The sequence below is a fragment of the Sturnira hondurensis genome, unplaced genomic scaffold (genome assembly GCF_014824575.4).
Source record: "Sturnira hondurensis isolate 20B ecotype Veracruz unplaced genomic scaffold, ASM1482457v3 Scaffold0004136, whole genome shotgun sequence".
Taxonomy (NCBI): Eukaryota; Metazoa; Chordata; class Mammalia; order Chiroptera; family Phyllostomidae; genus Sturnira; species Sturnira hondurensis.
In genome coordinates, this window is record NW_028076767.1 from 37,002,403 (window position 1) to 37,022,282 (window position 19,880).

Sequence of the window (19,880 nt, forward strand, 5' to 3'; positions counted from 1 at the left end):
GTGGGAAACCATTGTGTACTGGAGTAACATGGTAAGATTTGTATTTTTAAACTGCTTGGCTGCTGTGTGGAGAACCAAGGGTAGGGACATATAAGTAGTCCCAGAAAGAGCTTTGTAATCCAGATAGATGTTGGTGGCTTAGACCACAGTGTGGCGGTGACAAGGAGAGAAACAGAAAGGTTTGCAGTGTATGTTGGAGGCAGAGACAACAGGACTTGCTTAATAGTCTCAAGGTAGGGGGTGAGCCCAGGAAAGAGCCAGGGAGCAACACGTTTTTGTGGCCTCTCTCACATGCTACCCTCACGGGCTTTCTAACCCACTTGGTCTCTCCTTTGAGTGCAGAAGTTGTGTGTTGAGTCCACAGTATGTGCAAGGCTTGGTTCTAGGTGCTTAGGGTGCATTAGTGAGCAGAGATCCTGCCACTGTGGAGGTCATGTTCTTCTCTCCTGTACCACTTCTCTGTTTGTGCCCACCATTTACACTAAATTTTGTGTCTCAGTAGTAGTCTCCATTTGTTTCAGATGTATTATTTTTGTTTCCCAAATAGACAGTTACCTTCTTAAGGACCGGGAACCCCAGTGTTCAGTTTACCATACTGTTGAGCTCAGTGCTGGGAGAGCAAGAGGAGCAGTTGGAAATACGTCTTTTTCACAGATAACTTCTTGTTTATTGACTTGCCTTATTTAAACAGCTTTAAATAAGTAAATTTGTGAAAATGTAACATTGCAATTTAGATTATTGGTAAGGCAATTATTTTTCCATTAAAAAAGAATTATTTACTCACTCAAGAGTTACTTTAAAGTAACAGGCTTTCCTAATGAATGTAATTAAAAGTTTATTAGCAGGTCATTATGTATTTGTCAAGGGATGTGGAGACAAAGGAGCTGAAATTTAGAATTGTAAGTAAGAAAACACGTTCTGATTTCTAAATATTTTAAATATGGACAATTTCACAGAGGGCTTTTATTTTCTAAATTTACAACTTATAATTGGCAATTATAAATTGATTCTTTAACCAGATCATGTTCACCCTGATGAAAAGCAATCATCAGAATACACAAGAAAATTGGCTTCTGGTTATGGTTTTCTGAGTATGTCTTAAAATACAAAGAACAATACAAAATACATGGTTTTTGTTTTTCTGTTTTTTCCTTTTTATTGAATTTATTGGGGTGACACTGGTTAAAACAATTATAAAGGTTTCAGGCGTACAGTTCTACAACACATCATCTGTACACTATATTGGTTGTTCACCCCCCCAAGTCAAGTCTCTGTCCACCACCATTTATCCCCCCATGCCCTCCTCCACCTCCCTCCCCACTCCCCCCGGCAGTCACCACTCGGTTGTCCATGTCCATGAGTTCTTTTTCTTTTTTTTGCTCCATAATTCCCTTCCCCCCTCCACCCAGCACTTCTTCCCCTTTAACCTCAGTAACTATCAGCCTACTCTCTTATCTATGTGTTTGTCTCTGTTTAGCTTGTTCGTTCATTAGATTCCACATACGAGTGAAATCATATGGTATTTGTCTTTCTCTGACTGACTTATCTCACTTAGCATAATGTCCTCCAGGTCCACTATGCTGTCGCAAAGGTACGATATTCTTCTTTTTTACCTGCAAGTAGTATAGTATTACATCGTGTAAATGTACCACAGTTTTTCTTAAATCCACTCATCTACTGATGGATACTTGTTCTGCAAGAAACACTGGACATCTTCACAACCATTTGGAGGATATTGACTCCTGTTTAAGACCCCATATAATGTCATTTGGGTGCTATTGATAGTGTAGTGTTCTATCTAATACGCCTCTCCTGTGGGGTGATGAAGCTTTTGAGAACTATCCCAGTAATCCAATGACCACTTATGATTTTGTTTTCATGGAAATGCTATTAAGTTCCAGAATACTAACTTTAAACTCAAGGTTAGGCACACACCCCATTTACAATATACGGGTTCTTATATTGTAAATGGGTGGTTTCTTTAATTCTCATAAACCATTTACTCCTTAAAGACCATCATGATTATCAATGAGAAAGGGAACCTTTAATCGGGTAGTATGCAGCAGCACAGTTCTTATAATAAGAGTGTACGTGTTGTTCCCTTTACCTCATTCATCACCCAGCATGTCCACTGAGTGTTCTCTCTGGGCAAGGTACTAGGCAAACAGCAGTAAATCAAGTCTGGTCTCTAACCCAGAAGCATTTAGAGCTGCTTGAGGGGAAAGACACATGCACAGTAGAATGTCTTAAGTACTGTAAAAGAAGTGTAAATGAGAGGTATTGTGGGTTCACAGGAGAACAAGATAGTTTCTTCTGATGGAAGTGGGAAGGCTTCCTGGAAGAGATGACATGTAAAACACCACCTGAAAAGGGAGAGAATTTGAAAGGGGGCAGGAAAGGAAGGTCATCCTGGAAAGCATGAACAAAGTGATAAAACTAAGAAAAATGTGTGTACAAGAACCAGCCAGGGCTGTGCAGTGACCAGCTCCATAAGACACTGCCTAAGGAGCCAAAGACAGAAAACTAAGGTTTGGTCCTGGCCCTTGAGGAATAAGTATGTTAGAAAGTGTGAGTAAGAAAATGGTTCTCAGTTAAATTTCAAGGTGACGATAGGTACTGAACTGAGGTGTTGGAAGTATATTATGCAGTATGGCTTTGGTAATGGTAATAATAATAATGCTTATTATTTACTGAATCCTTCAATGTTCTATGCACTTTAGTTAGAATTTACATGTATTAGTTCTTTCAGGTCTCCTTATTAGATATGACTCTACCATTTTATTCCTACTTGTCAGCTGAGAAACCTGGAGCTGAAGAAGTCAGTTGATTCAGTTAATGTTGTCCAGCTTCTAAGTAGCAGAGTGGGGATTGGAACAAGTGCATTGGATTTCAGAGTCCGTAAGTCACTAAGGAGAGCTATGGAAGACATTTGAGTAGGAAACTGATTGATCCAAGCTGTTTTTTCCTAAGAATTTATTTGGCTCCAGGGGGATACAGTGATTAAAGGATTATGCTAGTGAACAGCTCATGAAGACCTAACCGAAGGTAGTGGTAATGGGTATGAAGAGGGGGAGGTGAAAGATGTCATGAATATAACCAGCTTGGTTCAGGGACAAGGAAGAGGAAGAAGTCGGATGCAGCTTCAGGTTTTAGAGTCTGTGTAACTGGGAGACTCGTGGCACCAGGCAGCCAAACAAGGACCACAGAGGAGGAATGTCCCTTGGGGAAGGGGCGCTAGGGTGGCTAGTAAGAAAATGGTTTAATTTTGTACACGCTGAAGTTCAGGTGCCAGCAGGTTGCCTGTAGGAGAAGCTCAGCAGGTGACTGGAAGTACAAAGTCAAGCGTAGATGTGGACAACAGTGAGGTGCCTGATTGGGGGAGGAGGGTAAGGAGACTACATGGTAATGGGAAAAAATATAATAAAGATTAAAAAGGAAAGAAAGACAGAAAAAAACAGAAATTAAGCTTGGAGAAGAGGGCAGTTAGGTATGGGATCATGTTCTACCAATGGTTTCAAGGTCAAGGAGGACTCATAAGGAACTTCAAAACTGTAATTTTATTAGGCTGGAGAAATCAGAAGCCTGATCACTGGATTTATGCTATGAAGTAATAGTAAAAAGTATAAAGAAAGTGTAGGTTACTCTAAAGGAATCATAAGTTAAAAGGGGGAAAAGTTGTTGGTGCACAGAGGCCAGCAGGAATGAGACAACTCTTCTTTGTTGCCCTAAAAGGTGGAATGACTGAAGAAAGATGATGACAGATGGAATAGAGGGTTGGAATCGCTGGGCCTGTATTAACTCAAGGGCACAGGTGATGGGTTTGATGGGTGAGGGATGCCTAGCGCGCCTTTCAGATTCATCCAGACTGTTTCTATTCTTTTCAGACCACTTAAATGCCACTTCTCTGCTAAGCCTTTATCTCTCCTGTGCTTCCCTACATAGAGGGTTAAATGTTCCTTATCCCATTCTCTTACTGTTCTTAGTACATGCATGACCATAGACCAGTGGTTCTCAAACATCGGAGTGCTTCACATCATCTGGTTAAAGCATAGGTTGCTGGATCCCACCCCCAGAGTTTGTGACTCCACACATTTGGGATGGATCCTGGGAATTTGCGTTGCTAACAAGTTCTCAGATGATGCTGATGCTGATTCTGATTCTGCTGCTCTGGGGACCACACTTTGTACACCACTGAACTAAGCTAAGCATCTGTGAAAGGTATAAATAAAGGGTTCAGGGGTTTGAGTACGGACTACTGTGTCAGACTTGGAAACGTTTTAGAAAAATAATTCACAAATCAGGCATGATTTAAGGGCAGGCAAAAAAGGGGGTGGGGAGGTTTAGGGATATTTTGCCTCATACTCCATAAAAGAAAAATACTTTGAAAGAAGCATCAACATAATCCATACTGAACAAAGAGTTTCTTAGGAGAGGTCTATCTTGGTACAGATTTTTTAAAATAAAATAAAAATTCATAACTACAGCACTGATTAGAATGTTAATTATGAAGACCTAAATAAATGTTGTGTGAGCAAGAAGTACGCAATTGTTATTTAGGGGAAATTTGAGTATGGAGCTAACATAATGTGCCCCATTTAAAATGCTGTTTTGTTGTAACAGCTGAGATCACTGGGCCTGCAGATATGCACCTTTACTAAGAGCTGGTTTTATAATTACCATTTTGATTGCTGCATCTAATTATTCCCTTAGGTTTGCCTGTCCCCGACAGTTACTGCGCAGATCCGGCATAAACAGATATACCAAATCATTGAATTTGAGTCAGTATAATTTGTTCTGTACGTCACTGACGTGTTGGCGGTGGTTTGCAAAAGTGCTAAGTTGCACAACCAAAGGTGTAAAATCCTTCCTGACATTTGCAAACACCAGTCATTTCAAGGTTGTTGGTTTGGTTGGTTTGTTTGTTTTTTTTTTCGTTTAGTCAGATGCCCATTAAGCTAACTCATCAGTATCAATGACAGTAAGCTTAGCGTGAGCAAAACAACCAGTCAGTCATAGCCACACTGTGTAACATGGGTATATCAAAAGCCTTATTCTGATCATATGGTCAGATGCCACTAGACAGAGTGAAATTAGTTAGATACATGAGTAAATGATGTGTCATTTAGCTGCAAGCCTGTGCAGCTGCTAATTTCACCATGATTATTTCCCATATAACTGAAATTAGGTGTTTGAACTGAAATGCAAAAACATCCCCATTAATGTTATAAACATCAAATTATCAGCTTTAGTTTTTTATAAATTATATGCTATGAATCTGTATTTAAAAAATCTAAAAATACACCAGAAAGGAAACAAATTCTTCACGCTTAACAGAATGCAAACAAATTGTTCTGTGCTAACAATATAAAGTTCATATTTTGAGAAGATTTTTAAAAAATAAAAAGCAATATTAAATTAAAGATATAGTTGTCCACCAAGAAAAGAAAGATACCAAAAATTCCAGATTGTTAAAATACATAAATATTTTGAGAGACTTGTATGTCTTTTCTGGGAAGGAGAAGCGGGTGTCCCATTATTTGGTTTCATTCCTACTGTTTTAAAGTGGTAGTTTCTGGCAGTCAATCAGAAAAATTACATGAAAGAAAGTAACTTGTCAGTCTTTTAGGATATATTTGGTTCAGTGTTGTCAGAAGGTAGTCTGCCCTCTCCCTGGAATCAAGTTGCAAACACTACCCTCAATAGTAATTAGAGCTAAGCTGCAATTAGAGGACCTGTGATTTGTTCAGATGCACTGCCTGTCGCCTGTTTCCTAGCACCGCGTTTCACAGGAGCGCCAGGTTGAAACCATGGAATTATTTATCTCTCAATGCAATACCTCATAAAGTACTCAATGCAGAAGTGACGGTGGACCGTACTCTTAACAAAGGTAAGTGGTGCAGGCTGATCAGCATTTACACCTCAGGGAACTTTTTCGTGAAGTATGTGACCAAAACATGAAACAATTAATGTCAATTTCAGGAGAAGGAAACAATTATCAGACTTAGAGCAAACAGAATTTGCTCATTTCACACCTCCCTTGCCTGATTATGATCTTGGTTTTCCAAACTTGTTTTTATTCAAATTGTAACGTTGCTTCACTTGGCTAAATGTAATGAAGATGGATGTGACTGCCCGCATTTCCTTTATCTATATGAACTATGGTTTCTTTTTCTTTTGAAAACTGTCTCAGAATAACTACCAGGTAAACATATGATTCACGTTTAATCCAAGTGTCTTAGAACCCTCTCTCCCTTTTCTCCTCTCTCCCGGGGAGTGTGTTTAAAGTGATGAGTGTGCTTGTTCAAGAATGCACATTCAGTGACAATGGCTGCTAGCCTGTAATAAAATTGAGTGACGTGTGTTATTTGCACTCCTGTCACATGATTTTGTGAGAAGCGTGTTTCAAGTTTTTAACCTTCCATTTAGTTCAAGTCAGAGCTCGATGGCTGCGTGTGTATTTAGTCCTGTGGGCTTAGAAATCTCTCCAGAGAGCAGGTAAGTGTAGCTCCTCAAGAGGGAGTATTGTCTGTCCTGAGGAGACATGTATTTTATGTGTATACAATAGGTATTGGTGAAATTCTCATTTTTATTTTTATATTCTCCCTACCTAAAATATTTTTTCTTTTCATTTTGCTATTTCTTTAAACATGAATAAACACTAGTTAGGAAAGAGCTTAGAAACTCTTGGCACGGGGAAGATGTTTTTATCTCGTAGGCCCCAGCGGGATTTCAGAAGGTTTGAAAAATATCGAAAGAGCATCAGCTTCTTTTATTCTCCCTCATTGGTGGATTAGAAGGGTAAACAGAGAGGCTTCAGTATACTCTGGCGAAAAAAGCAAAGAGTAAAGCCCACGCAAGGTCCTAGAGACCACTCTGTGGCGTGGGACCTCTTAGCAGACACCGTTGCTCAGTGTAGTTACTACTGTTAGAAACTTTTTGTGTATTTGCTTAGTCATGGGATTATTTATCCTTGAGCATCACTTTCTTTATCAGAAAAACATGGGATGATCCTAAACCATGTAACACATTAGAAGTGTACTTCATACACTTGTGCTCCCCAGTGAAAAGCTACAGCATTTGTATAGCCCAGGATAGTGGTGATGAGTTTTTATAAAACTATACCATTAAATTCCATGGTGCATTTAGGTTTTGAACTTGTCCCATTCTGTCATGCATATGGCAGATACTATAGTGTGAGCACAGACAAAACAATCCTTAGTCACTAAAACTGACGCGACTACTTAAAACGTTACTGGAGATATGGCTTTAATTTAACTTTTATCTTGTCACAGGGACAAACTTGTTCTGCTCTTAGCACAATCTTGTAACTCATTTTTCAATTTATAGGAGCAAATACTGAAAAGGAAATTAATACAACATAGCTGCAAAGCAAGGCAAACGACAAAGTTTGAGAGTTTTCTAGTTTGCTGGCAGTATTACGGTGAGAGAGACAGAAATTGAGACAAAGAGATGAAATAGATAGAGAGGCGTATACTCATCAAGAGATAAAACGAGACAGAGACGGAGAATAGCCACAGAGGAGAGAGGGGCATCTCGCGAGAGGGGCAAGAGAGATGCAAGAGGTAGAAAAGACAAAAGGGAGAGGAAGGGAGACAAGGGAGGTGGGTACAGGACACAGACAGAGGGCATGTTAGAGAAAAAAGATGCGAGTTGATCAAAGTTGGGAAATAGAGATTGTACAATTTTGCAACTTTGTGGGGTTTTTTGCATTTTCTTTAAGTGGAAGCATGCTTTGTCAAATTAAATACATTGAGCACCAAGTCCTTTCTCATGAGTTGTTTACCTTCCATTTGTGTCCTTTAGAACAAATGGAGCTTAACAGGCTGTTTGAAATTCAGAAGGGAGCAAGAGTCAAAACAAGTGTTCATCTAAAGGAAAATATTTCCATTCCTTTGTTGCCTTATAAAGCAAATCTTTGAAAATGAAAGTGATAAGTACTGGGATTGTGTGCTCTATTTTCTATGTGGCTCTGTAGTAAAATATCACCGTCTTTGACTTTCGGAGATCATTGGGGTTGGACAAGTGAGGAATCATTTGGGAAGCCAAAAATAAATTCCACAGAAGAAAAACTGGTACAAAGTCAGTATAATGGTTGAAGAGTAAAGATGATATGCAGGGACAGGGGCAGTCATTTATGATGAATCACTTCCAATGCAGAAAACCTTGGGCATTTGTCAGAGGGCCTGATCCAAGGCTGTTTGCATGTCACTAGTGCCCCAGAAGCTGTCTGCATGACTGAAGGAAGGAGCATGGATTTCTAAGATGTCAGGACAATGGCAGAATTCCAAGAAGGCAGGCCAGGGACTGGCCATTCTGTTCAGTACCCACTAGAGACCCTATGGGGCACAAGCATCCTCTTGGCCCCAGGACACTCGTGTTTCTCAGGACAAGCCTGATACCACGGAGTCTCCTAGGTGTCCAGGTCCTTCGTTTGGAGGAGTTAGATGTCCTGCTTAAATAGATTGTTCCTGCTCATCTCGTTTTTGCTCTACACCTTCATTTCATTCATATTTCCACCACACACTCAAGAGATAAAAGGGAAGGAAATTATTTTAGGAATGAGATAGGAAATTCCCAATAAGGAATGGGTGCTGATCCTAGTCCATGCTGCAAAATGGAGCCAAACTCATCACTCTCCCTTCCCTCCCCAGTTTCCCCCTACTTTTCCCCCATCCTAACCCCACTATTTCCCCACCACTCACAATCTCTGCTCAGCCACCCGTCCCTGTTGTAGCTTACATCAGTCACTTCATACCAGGATTCCACGGGATGCAGTGGTGGTTTTCATGCTGCTTGCACAGCATCCCTGTCCCTGAATGAAATGGTTTCTTGGCTGATGGAGGACCAAGAGTGGCCTCATCTATGATGGTCACCGTGACTGTCATACTCCACTAGAATTTTTCCGAAATGCTCTATAGTGTATTATAATCGTGGTAGTTATGGCATCTACACACAAAAAGAAAAACTTACAACACAATTTTTACCATTTCTCATTATTCCCTAATTGTGCTTTCTATCTAGAAGTCTATTACTTTTACTTTTTTTTAACATGGGCCACAGCTTTTGAATAGCTTTTGAGATGTTTGGTTAATATTTAAACTAGGGGAATCTCTCTTCTCTACAAAGGTGGGAGTAGAGAGCACTGGCAAAACAAATATTAACTCTGTTTCTTTAAAGTGAGCAAGCTTCTGAGGGGAAAATATATTTTTTAAAAGGATCATTAAGTAAACTGATGCTCCCTTTCCCTCCTCACACCCTTTTGATTCTTAAATGCAAGTTGCCTAGACACTAAGTGCAAGAACTGAAATTCTCTGAAACTAGGAGGCAAAATGTCGTATGTCCTGGAGCTAGAATTTATAGCAGCAGCTGGGTGCACTGACCTCCTGAGTGGCTGAACGCAGGCCCTACAGCCCAGCCCATTCTGTGGGCTGCAGAGGAGAGGTCTGAAGGCAGCCAGAGGCTTCACACACAGGCCCTGCTCCCGTGATCTGCTCCAATGGAGGGTCGGTTGCCATTGCTTGGAAAAAAAATGTGTCTTTAAAGATAGCGTTTTGCTGGCAGTTTTGATAGCACTTCAGTAGAAAAACCACCAACAGAAATGTGAGTGTGCCTCCTACTGAGAGGCTGTTTGAATTAGTGATATTGATCCAGACGGTACAGTTAGAGGCAGAGTTTTAATGGGTTTGCTGTTTTCTTTTTTCCCATTGGGAATATTAGAAGAATTATTTTGAATGAGGTGTTGCAATGAATCTTAAGCCAGTCTTTGAAAAGGAAAAAAATGTTGACTCTTGACTGGGCTTTTCTCTTTTTGATTTCTTCAATCAGTCACATTAATAAAACATGAAAATGAAAATCTCGTTTGAAAATGAATACTTCTAAATTTCAGTCAAAATAGAAATAGATACTTCTGGCCAAGATGGAGGTATAGGTAGACACACTTCACTTCCTTGCAAAACTGTAAGAAGGATCACAACTAACTTCACAACAACAACAACAAAAACACCCGGAACTGACAGAAAAATTGAACTGTGTGGAAGTCAGACAGCCAATTCTTTAAAGAAGAAATATTCATCCAGAACATTAGGAGGGATGGAGATGGGGAGCAGGGGCAGGCAGGGCTCAGTTTGGCAGCAGCAAGGTGGCAGCTGGTGGAACAGGCAGTCCCACATTCACCTGTGGCAGATAAAAACTGGGAGGGATACTTGGGGAGTGAGGAAGCCCAGCCCCAGGCCAGACTTGCCCAGGGTTCCAACCCAGGGAAATAAAGCTTCATCAATTCTGGCTGTAAAAACCAGTGGGTGGTAGAAGACTCTGCCCATCTCTCAGGAGAGTCCATTTAAAGTACCCACATGGTCCTAGAGTGAATGCAAACCCACCCACTCTGGGATTCAGCACCAGGGCAGCAGCTAGAAGACTGCCAGTCACATATGGGAAGTGGGGGGAAGAGACTAGAAACAGCACAAGAAAGAGCCAAGTAAGCAGTATTGGTCCCTGTCTGACCTCTCCCCCACATACAGCACCACAAAGCAGCAAAGCAGGTGCCCACCCTAGCAAATACCTAAGGCTCTGTTCCTTACAATGTAACACGTGAATCAAGACATGGAGTCAAATCAGCTCTACCTAATTTGTAGAAACAAACACAGGGAGGCTACCAAATTGAAGAGACAAAGAAATATGCCCCAAATGAAAGAATAGAACAAAACCCCAGAAAAAGAACTGAACAAAATAGAGATAACCAACCTATCGGATGCAGTATTCAAAACACTGGTGATCAGGATGCTCAAAGCACTCTGTGAGTACAGCAAAAACATAAGAGAAGAAATGAAGGCTATACTAAGTGAAATAAAGAAAAATCTACAGGGAATCACCAGTGGAGGGGAGGAAGCCAGGATTCAAATCAATGATTTGAAACATAAGGAAGAAATAAGCATTAAACCAGAACAGCAAGAGGAAACAAGAATTGGAAAAAAAGAGGTTAGTATAAGAAGCCTCTGGGACATCTCCAAACATACCAACATCTAAATCATAGGGGTGCCAGAAGGAGAAAAGGAAAAGCAAGAAATTGAAAACCGATTTGAAAAAATAATGAAAGAAAACTTCATTAATTTTGCAAAGGAAATAGACATGCAAGTCCAGGAAGCACAGAGACTCCCAAACAAGTGGGACCCAAAGAGGACCACACTAAGACACATCATAATTAAAATGCCAAAGATTAAAGTTAAAGAAAGAATCTTAAAAGTAGCAAGAGAAAAGCAGAGAGTTACCTACCCATAAGAGTACCCATAAGACTGTCAGCTGATTTCTCAAAAGGAACTTTGCAGGCAAGAAGGGGCTGGCAAGAAGTATTCAAAGTGATAAAAAACAAGGACCTACAACCTAGATTACTCTATCCAGCCAAGCTATCATTTAGATGGAAGGAGAGATGAAGTGCTTCCCAGACAAGGTAAAGCTTAAGGAGTTCATCATCACCAAGCCCTTATTATATGAAATGTTAGAGGGTCTTATTTAAAAAGAGAGAATCAAAACTATGAACATTAAAATGATAACAAACTCACAACTATCAACAACTGAATCTAAAAAACAAAAACAAACTAAGCAAACAACCAGAACAGAAACAGAACCACAGAAATGGAGATCATATGGAGGGGTAGCAGTAGGCTGAGGGAGGGGGAGAAGGTAGAGGAATAAGAAGCATAGTTGGTAGGTACAGAATATACAGGGGGAGGTTAAGAACAGTATAGGAAATGGAGAAGCCAAAGAACTTGCACGCACAACTCATGGACATGAGCTAAGTAGAGAGATTGTTGGAGTTAAGGGGGTACCAGGCAGAGGGGGGCACAGGGGAAAACTATTGGGACAACTGTAATAGCATAATCAATAAGATATACTTTAAAACCTGGCTGGCGTAGCTCAGTGGATTGAGCTCGGGCCTGTGAAGCAAAGGATCGCGGTTCGATTCCTGGGTTGCAGGCCAGTTCCCAATGGGGGACACATGAGAGGCAACCACACATTGATATTTCTCTCCCTCTCTCCTTCCCCTCTCTCTGAAAATAAATAAATAAAATATTTTTTAAAAAGATATACTTTAAAAAATTAAAATTTAAAAATATATAAATAGAAAACAGACCAAATACCAGTCTACTTAGATTTTTTAAGGTAATGATAATACATGATTCTTGCACCTCTGTGATCATACAGACCTAAATATTCCAACCGTGTGCCTGAGCAAGAAGCTCTTGTTTGATCCCATCATCAGATACCATACAGAGTCCAGTTCTCCCAGTCACGTTCTTCTCGTATAAAATGAAGTGTCAATGCCTAAATAATGTTTACCTCTACACTTTATGAAATGTAGTTCCTCTAGAAATAGCAGTGGTTTGAGAAAAATAGTTGTTTTCCTAAGAAAGTCTGTATTTTTAGGAAGATTTCTAAAAAAAGTCCTAGTTCTATGCTCCCATCCATTAGGTCACTAACATGTTGTAAGAGGAGAGCAAATAGCTGCTCTGTTTGTAACAGAAAGAGGCCTCGGATCTCTGAAAAGAGTCTTGATGCCACAGACTGGAGTCACTGGGCAAATGCAGCTCAGGACCATCTCCCTGGGTCTTTCTGCCAGAAAATGTCATCAGGCTGCCGTGACCTCCCAGTCCACTCTCGACCTCAGACAATTTTAGTAAATCCCTGTCTGGGGATAATTTTGGCTTCTTTAAAGGCAGAGTCATTTAGGAACTAAGCACATGACATTCCCTTTCGATAAGTCAGGTGTATTAAAAACAGTTTCAAAAAACTTGACAGCATTCATCAGAACCTTGTTTTCCCTTCCTTGATTTTCTTGCCTGATCATGTTTAATACTATTGGGTTACATGTAGAAAAACTATAACAAAGCAAAACATTTTAAATTCACTTTAAAAGAAGACAATTGGATCCCAAGACTTTTTTTGAAAACCAACTGTCTTTACTTAAATTCCGAAATTCTCAGATTTTTCAGTGTACCTTTAACAAATGATTGCAACTGGTGAAGTCTGTCACATGCTTAACCAATTTGATACTATATAGTAAATAAATCTTACCAATTTTCCCTCCAGATTTAAATATAAGAAACTTGGTGCATGGGCAAGATATTCAGATGTAGATGAATCACCACTTGGCTGTATGCTTTCTACTGCCAACATCCCCTGAAAAGCTCTCCATTGCATCTCAGAGAAAGATTCATTTTGGGTAAAAGCTGGCAGACTACTAAACCCAAAGGACATGGTGGCTTAAAATCTATCATGATGTGCTTTCACTGCTGTTTTTTGATGTAGCACTTCCTTTTTGCTTACACACTTCAGTGTGGTACTCACAAGTATTTATTTTTCCATGCAGCAGGCTGCCAGGATGCTGCTGTTAGAGCTCTTTGGAGGGAACCCTGACCTACCCCAAGAAAGATGCAGGCACAGGACTTCCCACTGTTAAGACATTATAGATTCAGAGTTCTAGACATACAGTTTTCTGCTTGGCATCACTGAATTCTATACCAGTCTCCTCTATCCACTTCTGAAATTCAGCAAGGAAGCATCAGCATTAAAGAGAACTTTTATTTTCTCACAAATCATTTTGACTAAAATCAAGCTGGCTGTGGAAAAAGAACTCAGAAAATGTGTTCATCCTAAAAATGTGCAAACTTGACAGTATTTGAAGGTGTTCTTTTTGTTGGGGAATTTTGCTATGTTTGTCCAAATTGTTTACTAAAATTAATAGCATTGAATACATTACTTTTTAGAAATTTTTATTGGGGTGTAACAACCACAAAAGTGTACCTTAAGTGTTCAGCTGGATGAATGTACACAAACATGCATACCTGTGCAGCTGGCACTAAGATCAAGTACAAGACCATCTGCAGGGCCGTAGAAGCCCCTCACATGCTCCCTTCCGGTCACTCTGCCCCGACCCCATCTCACTCTTCCTGCCAGGACAGACACATTCCCTACAGCATAGATTCATTTTTGCCCGATTTTCTACTTTCTATAAGAGGTGTCACACAGAATGTTGATACGCTCCTTTATTTTATTTCCTTTCCCCAGTATTGTATTTGCAAGGTCTATTTGTCATCTCATGTACTTATACAGGGTCGGGCAAAAGTAGGTTTACAGTTGTGAGTACACAAAACAGAGTGTATTCTTGTGATATTATTTATTGAGTATTGTATTTTCCATATGGAATACTGCTAGCGTACTTTCGCCACACCCCATATCTCTTTTTCTCATTGCCGTATTCCATCATATGAATGTCTTATTGGGTGAAGATAACAAAGACTTTTTTTTCTATTATTCGTGGGTGAATTGGCTAATTTCCAGTTTGGAGCTACTATAAATAGTGTCTCTATGAACATTCCAGCACATCACTTATATTAGGTTTGTATTTAGAAGTGAAATTGCTGAGTCATTGGCTATGTATATATTCCATTTTAGTAGATATTGCTGAACAGTTTTTTTAAGTTGTAACAATTTATACTTCAGATAAGAGTTCGTGTCAGCATTTGATATGTAATGGCGTGTCATTAATTTCCACATTCCTAATGACTGAAGAAATTAGACATGTTTATATGTTTGCAGGCCATTTCAGTATCTGTTTTGGGGAAATATTCATTCAAGTCTTTTGCCCAATTTTCCTATTATGTTACCTTTTTCTTATTGATTTGCAGGAGTTCTTTATTCTAGATTCAAGTCCTTTGTATACGTATAATGAATATTAAAGATTATTTACTTATTTATATTTTGGAAGAGGGGAAGGAAGGGAGAAAGAGAGGGAGAGAAACATCAATGTGTGGTTGCCTTTCATGTGCCCCTCACTGGGGACCTGACCCACAACCCAGGCTTGTGCCCTGACTGGGAATCGAACTGGCAACCTTTGACTGTGCCTCAGTCCACTGAGCCACACCAGGCAGGGCTATAATGAATATCTTCCATTCTGTTGATGGCTTTTCCATTACCTTGATAGTATTTTACACTTATATTCTTATTCTTAACAATAAAGTATGTTACTAATTTTTTCTTAGCACCCTTTGTTTTCTATTTAAGAAATTTTTGTTTAGCCTTGGCTGATGTGGCTCAGTGGATTGAATGTCAGCCTATGAACCAAAGGGTTGCCAGTTGGATTCCCAGCTGGGGGCACATGAGAGGCAACCACGCATTGATATTTCTCTCCCTCTCTTTCTTCTTCCCTTCCCCTCTTTCTAAAAATAAATAAATACTTTTGGAAAGAAATTTTTGTTTATTCCAAGGTAACACAGATGTTCTGTTTTTCTTTTTATTGTTTTATCTTCTAATTCAAAACTACTAAGAATACTTAAAGTGCCTTTAAAATGTTTTTTAATTTAATACATTCCATTTCTCTATGCCTTTATGTTTATGCAGTTTCCTCACTCATTTTTCCCTTATTCACCTCTCAAAATGCTAACCATTCCTCAACACTTAAGAGATAACTCATCTGCAGAAACATTTATGAACCCAAATCCTAACCAGATGTAATTTCTTTCTCTCTTGAACCTGCTTGACATTTTGTTAATAATGTAGGATCCTGACATATCCTGCCTTTTAGAAGTATTCATGGATTTAACTATTTACACTCTCTGGAGATACAGCCTAGCGCAAAAGGGGTAAGAGCACTTCCTAACTACAGTAACTGAAGCCTATGGAACACTTGCTGTGTCAGACACGAGGTTAAGCACTTCCACAGAAAAATCCCAGTTGGTTCTCCAACCAACTCTGTGATGTAGACATTCATACGTGCCCCAATTTTTGGAAGAGAAAATGGAGGTATAGGAAAGTAAACACAACGGGAATGGTAAAGTAAATGGTAAATGTGGAAGTCGTCAGCTTTCTCCTCAATTGGTGCTTTTAACACATCCAAACAGTGTTGCCTGAAGGATGTGCCCTAGCGTCATGTTGTCCCAGAAGCTCTATGGAAATAAACAGGATTGGTTCGTGCTCAAGAAATTGAGGGTAGACGTTACATCTGCCTAGACATCCACAGTTTCCGTCAGTGTATTGAAAAATCGAAGATGTCTTGCAGAAAAGAAATATTTTAAACTGTGTCGAAGACAGCATTTTCTATGCATTTGACAATAGGATCTTCTTCACCTAACTTTACAAATATAACCAACTTTACTAAATGATAGCGTGGATTTACAGTCAGATGATGACCAGTGTGAAAACAGGTCCTCCCACTTGCTGTGTGATCCTAATGTCTCTAAAGCCTCATCTTCCTCATCTATAAAATGGGGGTAATAATAAACCTCATAGAGTATCGTAATCGAATAAAATAAAGGACACAAATCACTTAGCACAGCACCTGGCATGAAGTAGAACCTCATTAAAATAGTAGTTGTTATTATTTTCTTATTGTCTCTTAGTAAGTAGAACAAATTCTCTTTGACTTAACTTGTGATCCCTGTGCTGTCAGCACTGTGCTGAGTTAAATAATATTATTATTTGAGGGAGATTATTTTTAGATAAATATGTTCTAGAAACACGTCTTATAGAGCATTAAAAAGTGTGTATATTTTAGTTATTTTAGTATCTGATACTGTGGATACTAAAATACTATGGATACGAAAATTTCAACTAATTCCTAGCTGTAGAAGAGATGCATGTTAACTCCCTTAGTTTGATGATAAAATGTTTTTATCTACAGCTGGAGAATGTCTCTATGTAACTGAAGTGGTTTCAGGTGTGCAATTTACTGACCATAGTATAGTAGTCAAGAAGAGTATTCAGCCCCGGCCAGTGTGGCCACTTATTTGGAGTGTCAGTCCCATACACCAAATTGTGGTAGGTTCAATTCCCCGTCAGGGCACATACCCAGATTACAGGTTCAGTCTCCAGTCAGGGCACATGTAAGAAGGCAATCAATCAATGTTTCTCTTTCACATCAATGTTTCTCTCTCCTTCTCTCCCTTCCTCTTTCTCTAAAGGCAATAAAAAAATGTCTTCCAGTGAGGATAAAAAGATTATTTTAATTTAAAAAAAGAGCAGAATTCAGTAGTCAAATTGCCTGAGTTCGAATCCTGGTTCTTCCACATCCAAGCTGGATGAAGTTGGGCTTAACCACTTTGTGCTTCAGTTTCTCATCTATAAAATGGCACTGTACATATAATGAGTATTTATGGATATATACACACAAGTGTATATATGCTTATATGTGTGTATGCATATATACAGTGATGTAACATGTTTAGGGCAATACATATGTACACATATGCAATGTGCTTAGGGTAGTGCTGACACATAGCATACGCTATAAAAATATGATTACTATTATTGTACAGCCTTCTCAGAGGCAAAACCCTTTATCAGTGACATCCCCTACCCACACAGCCCCCTCCTCCTGGCCATGTTTCACACTCTCTTTTTTTTTTATTCATTTATCTTTAGAGGGGAAGGGAAGGAGAGAGGAAGAGAAACATCAATGTATGGTTGCTTCTTGTGCATCCCCTGCCGGGAACTGGCCTGCAACCCAGGAATGTGCCCTGACTGGGAATCGAACTGTGATTGTCTGGTTCACAGGCCTCTGCTCAATCCACTGAGCTACACCAGCCAGGGCATCACGATCTCTTAATGAACGTGTTCTCCTCACATGGCAGACTGGTGAAAGGTGGAAGTAAATGAAGGGGGAGGAGGTGTTTGGTGCGGGTCATGGTAAGAGGGCCTGCTGCTTGCCGTCAGGGCAGCAGAGTTAGGAAAGCCGCAAAACAAGAAAAGTGAGTTTGGTGAAAAATCGGAGCTGTCACTCGATTAATTAAAGAAGTTTTTGGGAGTTGTATAATTGACATTGCCTCTAATAGATTTTTATAATATGTTAAGATTTTTTATTTTAGTAGTCACTAAAGCAGACGTATGTAATAATAGTATAAGAAGGAACTATTTCTGCAGAGTATAGAATATTTTATACATATATTATACTCTGTATAATATTTATATGTATGTGTGTGCATATATTTGATCTCATTCTATAAATGCTTCTCCAAGCAGACTTTCTGTGATTTGAGCACACTGTCCTTTCTGGAATGAGGTGTTTTGTTTGTTTGTGGTATGGGTATGTAAAGAAGAGCCACTACCAATCCTCAAAGCTATATCCTAAATAGACCTTCACAATTATATTGGGTCTTTGACCTTTAGAAGCAATAGCTTCCGGTGTCAACTTGTCCTCAAATGAGTTTTTATTGTGATGAATTATGACATAATCCATTGATACAATAAGGCACTTATTATATCACAGAGGCCGTTGACTGAAATAATAGTTTTCTTTTTGATCATAGTGATGAGCTGTCTTTCACATATTGTTGGTTTCATAACTATAGATGACTACAACTTGGATTTTACCATCAAAATAAAATTGATGGGAAAGGGTTAATTGCATTCTTATGGGAGATTGTATGGATGTGTGTGGCTTCCAAGGACAGAGTACTGACTGTCAGATCTCCGAGTGATACCCTCTTGTATGTTGTCTTTCATTTTCGTGCAGGGAGTTTGAAAAACATACACATGAAATAATATAAAAACCTTATTATCAAATAAGATGAAGCCCTATTATGGCTTGATTCAGTGTGATATATAAGACGATAGCCTATGCTTTCAAACAAAACTACATAGAGGAGCTGTCTTATATAATATTGCCAAATGATTTAAACAGCATGGGTTGATCCTGTTCCGTGAGAATAGTGATGTAAAGGATGCGTTATACAACCCTTTATGTTGGTTGACATACCTGCTCATTATATTTTCAACTTCTTTTTCTCTCAGTGAGTCCTCGAATTTTAGAGACATTAAGCATTTTCTTGCAGGGTGCAATGCGTTCTGGCCAAATGTCCGCTTCCAGTTCCCAGTGACTTTGGGGTGTCTGGAGGTGAAGAGAAGTGCTTCACAGCAGTAGCTGCCCAGCAAAATCTGGAATAAGGTGACAGAGGGATCAAAGCACAAACTAACCCATGGCCGGGGGGAGGGGGGTGCACTTTATCCCCATTTATTTACCTTTTGCAAAAATCCCTTTGAAGCAATCAGACTTGGTGAGGCAATATTAAAAAGCAGGTTTTAAAAGTGAAAACAGCAACGTTGAGGCGAGGGAATTGATGAAAGCTGAGTTTATATTTATTCAGAAGTACTTTAAAACAATCTGTGTTTAACATGGCAAATTGTCTGTCATTAAAATGCTAATGAAATGGTAAACAGCTGCTAAGTTTTTTATGCTAATGAGTGGTGGCAGTTAGTAGCTCTCTAGCCTTGTCTTTATTAGCATAGAGATTTGATTGGGTAAGGGGGACCATTGTGCGTTCTGACCTTTGTTGATGGAGCAATCTGTTTGTCCGGTTCCATGTTTCATTCTATTTGATTTTGGTTAGTACAGAGTGACTCTTGCCAGGCCCTGGAGGATCGTGTATTACATAGTTGTTATCAGAGCTGCCATTGTGGGCTTGGAATTTTCTTTTCTTTGGGAGACTTGGCAAAATAATTATGCATTTGTTCATGAGGCAGCTTTAAATAGAATAATTCCGTAAAATGTTCATACTTTAGACTTTTAACAATTATACTAATTGTAAATTGTAAAAGGGATTGCTCTAGTATAATAAGTTGGTTTTTCAAATTAGCTAAGATTTTACAGCAAAGCTTTTAACATAAATTTTTAAATAAGTGCCTCTGCAACGTTTGACATATTGATATAATACATCACCTTGGATCTACAAGCTCTGAAGTTAGCGATGAATGTGATGTTACCTAATTAGAAGAATAGGTATAATTAAATAGAAGATGCGTATGTGAATGCTGTAAGTACTTACTTTGACATCAGAAAAACAGCCACTACTGTTTGATACATACTTTTGACT

At 39.2% G+C, this 19,880-nt stretch overlaps 1 protein-coding gene across 5 annotated transcripts in view; it reads left to right on the forward strand.

Moving 5' to 3' along the window:
- ZNF385B (zinc finger protein 385B) overlaps positions 1–19,880 on the forward strand; it is a 364,110-nt gene that overhangs the window by 266,268 nt on the left and 77,962 nt on the right. The window contains exon 1 of one of the 5 annotated variants that reach the window (XM_037044356.1): positions 5,685–5,887. The exons of 3 other annotated variants lie outside the window; for them this stretch is intronic. The gene's annotated coding sequence lies outside the window, so the exon portion shown is untranslated. Of the gene's footprint in view, positions 1–5,684; positions 5,888–6,311; positions 6,496–19,880 lie in introns of those variants that run through there. One more of the 5 variants, XM_037044355.1, reaches the window with a different exon arrangement.